Here is a 4,545-nt window from a genome sequence, read left to right as displayed (position 1 = left end):
AAGTGTTTTGGAATACTCATACTTCACAATGTTGTCCATAGCTTGTCATGATCCACACAATCGAAAGCCTTTGCATAGTCAATAAAGCACAGGTAATCATCTTTCTGATATTCGCTGCTTTCAGCCAAGATCCATCGGACATCAGCAATGATATCCCTCATTCCACATCTTCTTCTGAATCTGGCTTAAACCTCTGGAAGTTCTCTGTCAATGTATGCTTGCAAGTGCAGCCGTTTCTGTGTTACCTTTAGTAAAACTTTACTCACATGGGATATCACAGAGATTGCCCGATGATTTCCGCATTCCATTGGGTCACCTCTCTTTGGAATGGGCACAAATAAGGATCTCTTCCAATCAGTTGGCCAGATAGTTATCTTTTAAATTTCTTGGCATAGATTAGTATCTCCTGTGACGCCTCACTGTCTTGAAAGATTTCAATTTTTATTCCATCAATTCCTGGTGATAGCACCTAACCACACATAGGGTTTGGGTAAGGATCACGTGAGTAAATGGGTGTAAAGTAGTAAGGTGGATTCAGAGGACTCAACACTAACGTCACCTTCTCCTAGGAAGCTGTTATCAGAGGGCGGTGCTTGTGGCTCCCCCTGGTGGTGATGTGGAGCCCAGTCCTCCCAAGCTGATCATGGAGGCTGCTCAAGCATCAGGCTTGGCATTACTACCACCACTGGGGTTGTTGTCCAGTACCATTGAACTGCCCATTGTGGCAGAGCAGAACTGCTTCAGAAGGGTTTGTAGGCTGTGATCTTTAGAAGAAGGGAGAGTGCCAGGTCTTTGTGGGTTTGAATCCCCATTGTGCCAACATGGCTGCATGTGATTCCGACTGCATATCCTGCTTCCTGGCTCTCTGCTTTGGTCAATTTGGAAGATTTCAACTTTCCAATGAATTGTTCATCTTCCTCATTTGCGGACTGCTCCTTTTTCCTTGCCTCCTGTTCCTATGTTTGGATGCACCGTCTTCTCTAGTGTGTCTGAAGACAGCTGTGTTCTCTTGTTTCTTTATTGTCTTTTCCTTCTAGTCGTTCGTTCTACTTTTCCTTTGTGGCTTTCCCCTCTTTCCTCAGGTGTCTGTGGGACTGTCTGGTTGCATTTGAGAGTGAGGCACTCTTCGTGGCTGGGCCGGGCTGCTTTGAGGCCAGAGATCTGGCAGGGTTATTCTGCTGGCTATCCCACAGTACCGCACCAGGACTCCCTTTTTTGCATTTGTAAAAAGAGCAAACGTGTTATTCTCTTCTTTTCAAATGGTGAGCTGCTCCAAGGAGTCTGAGTGGAGCCTGGATGGAGGTGGGGAGGCAGGAGGAGTCCCATTTGTCATTCCCCACTCTTGGAACAGAGCTCTGCCCCTAGAAGTCTTACTTCCTAACCACTACTGGGAGAGGGTTGTCCCTGCCAGCCTCAGCTAGTAGCAACAGAGCCTGGACTGCACACTTCTGTTTCTAGTGGGTTTTCATGCACACCTCAGGGATGCTGAACTCATGCCCCAGTGGGTTGTGGGAGCTACTACTGCTCCCCTCTTTCCCGTTCCACGGTCTCAGTATCCCCGCCTCTACCCTCATGGGCTTTGGCCTTCAAAATACTTCCTATCCTCTTAGAGGGGTTTCAGAAGGAAGAAGAGGTCAACAGTCGACCATATTGAACTAAAGTCTGACTATATTTCATTCTAAACTCTCCCAAGGTTGAAAAGAGACCTGCCTGACAGGGGACACTTGGTTGTCTCAGCAAGCTGAGGGTCCTGGGCAGACAGTCTTGACTAACTGATGCACTTTCTTTCCTGACAGATACACCCAGCAGTTGTCCGCAGCAGTTGGTCCCACAGAGGTGTGGGCATGCAGAGCCTTTTAAAAACCATTCAGGGTTCTGACTGCATTCACTAGTCCAGTCTTGGATTGAAGTTCTACCAACTAAATTTCAAAGAATCTACGATGGCACTTCACCACAATGACGCTATCTAAGGAGTCCACGTAGCGTAGTGGATATGGAGCTGGGCTGCTAACCACACGGTCAGCAGTTCAAATCTACCAGCTACTCCGTGGGAGAAAGATGAGACTTTCTGCTCCCATAAAGATTTACAGCCTCAGAAAGCCTATACAGGGTCATTATGAGTCAAAACCAACTCTACAGCACATAGCCACTACCACCACCGTGAGGCTATCTGACATCCTGGTGTGGTGCTGTAGGATAAGGAACAGATTGCTAACCACAAGGTCAGCGGTTCAAATCCACCAGCCGCTTCTCAGAAACCCTATGTTGTTTTGTTGTTATGTGCCATGGAGTCGGTTTCAACTCATAGTGACCCATACAGGGTTTCCGAGGCTGCCCTATACAGGGTGGTAATAAGCTGGAACCAACTACGCAGCCAAAATATGACCTTAAACATATTCAACTTGAATTTAGAGCTCATCTCAGGAACAGATTGGATGCATTACACACTAATGACCAAAAGCCAGAAGAGTTGTGGGATAACATCAAGAACATCATATAGAAAGAAAGCAAAAGGTCATTAAGAAGGCAAGGAAAAAAGAAAAAAACAAAATGGATATGAAGAGACTCTGAAAGTCGCTCTGCAGCATAGAGATTCTAAAGCATATGGAAGAAATGAGGAAGTAAAAGAACTCAACAGAAAATTTCAAAGAACCACTCAAGAAGACAAAGCCAAATATTATAATGAAACGTGCAAAGATCTGGAGTTAGAAAACCCAAAAGGAAAAACATGCTTAGCAATTCTCAAGCTAAAAGAACTGAGGAAAAAATTCAAGTCTCAACTTGCAATATTGAAGAGTTCTGGTGTGGCGCTATGGGTTAATGTGCTGGACTGCAAAGTTGTTCGAACTGCAAAGTCAGGGGTTCAAGCTCACCAGCCACTCCTTGGAAACCCTATATACAGGGTCACTATGGGTTGGAACCAACTTGACAGCATTTAACAACAACAACAAATGGGTAAAATATTGAATGATGGAGAAAGCATCAAAAGACAGTAGACGGAATACACAGAGTCCCTGTACCAAAAAGACATGGTCAATGTTCAGTCATTTCAAGAGGTAGCATGTGATCAAGAGCCAATGGTACCAAAGAAAGAAGTCCAAGGTGCATTGAAGGCATTGGCAAAGAACAAGGCGCCGGGAATTGATGGAAGACAAATTTAAACCTTTCAACCAACTGATGCAGCACAGGCAGCACTCACTCATCTCTGCCAAGAAATTTGGAAGACAGCTACCTGGCCGACTAACTGGAAGAGATCCATATTTGTGCCCATGGCAAAGAGAGGTGACCCAACGGAACGAGAAAATTATCGGACATTTATATCAATATCACACGCAAGTAAAATTTTGGTACAGATAATTCAAAAATGGTTGCAACAGGACATTGACAGGGAACTTCCAGAGGTTCAAACCAGATTTAGATGAGGACATGGAATAAGAGATATCATTGCTGATATCAAATGGATCTTGGCTGAAAGCAGAGGGTAGCAGATAGATGTTTATCTGTGCTTTGTTGATTATGTAAAAGCTTCCGACTGTGCTGATCATGATAAATTATAATCAGCATTGTAGAGAATGAGTATTCTGGAACACTTAATTGTGCTTATGAGGAACCTGTACATAGACCAAGAGGCAGTCATTTGACTAGAACAAGGGAATACTGACTAGTTTAAAATCAAGAAAGTGGTGTGCCAGGGTTGTATTCTTTCACCACACTGATTCAGTCTGTAAACTGAACAAATATCCCTATGAAACTAGATTATATGAAGAATGTGGCATCAGGATTGGTGAAAGGCTCATTAACAACCTGAATATGCTGATTATACAACCATGCTTGCTGAAAGTGAAGATGACTTAAAATACGAAGATCAAAGACCACCGCCTTTGGTACGGGTTGTACCTCAATGTAAAGAAAACAAAAATCCTCATCAATGGAGTAATCACATCATGATAAATGGAGAAAAGAGGGAAACTGTCTTTTAACTTTCCTTTTGCTTGGATCCACCACCAACTCCCACAGAAGCAGCAGTTAAGAAATCACAGGACATAGTGTATAAGGCCAATCTGCTGCACAAGACCTCTTAAAGTGTTCAAGAGCAAGCCATGGTGTTTTCAGTAGCCACTTATAACTGTGAAAGTTGGACAATGAACAAGGAAGGCCATGGAAGAATTGGTGCATTTGAGTTATGGTGTTAGAGAAGAATAGTAATGATATCATGGACTGCCAGAAAAACAAACAAATCTCTGTTGTAAGAAGTGCAGCCAGAATGCTCCTTGGAAGCCAGAAATCGGCTCTCATACTTCGGACATATTATCAGGAAGCACGAGTTCCTGGAGAAGGATATCATGTTTAGTAAAGTTGTTGTTATTAAATACCGTGGAGTCAGTTCCAACTCATAGTGACCCTGCACAGGGTTTCCTAGGCTATAAATCTTTACGGGAGCAGAATGCCTCATCTTTCTTCCGCAGAACCGTTGGTAGTGTCGAACTGCTGACCTTGAGTTTGGCAGCCCGATTCGTAACCACTACGCTTGGTAAAGTTGTTGTT

This window comes from Chrysochloris asiatica, unplaced genomic scaffold (genome assembly GCF_000296735.1).
Source record: "Chrysochloris asiatica unplaced genomic scaffold, ChrAsi1.0 scaffold00001, whole genome shotgun sequence".
Lineage (NCBI taxonomy): Eukaryota > Metazoa > Chordata > Mammalia > Afrosoricida > Chrysochloridae > Chrysochloris > Chrysochloris asiatica.
The sequence above is the reverse complement of the archived record's forward strand: the minus strand, read 5'-3'. Positions refer to the sequence as shown.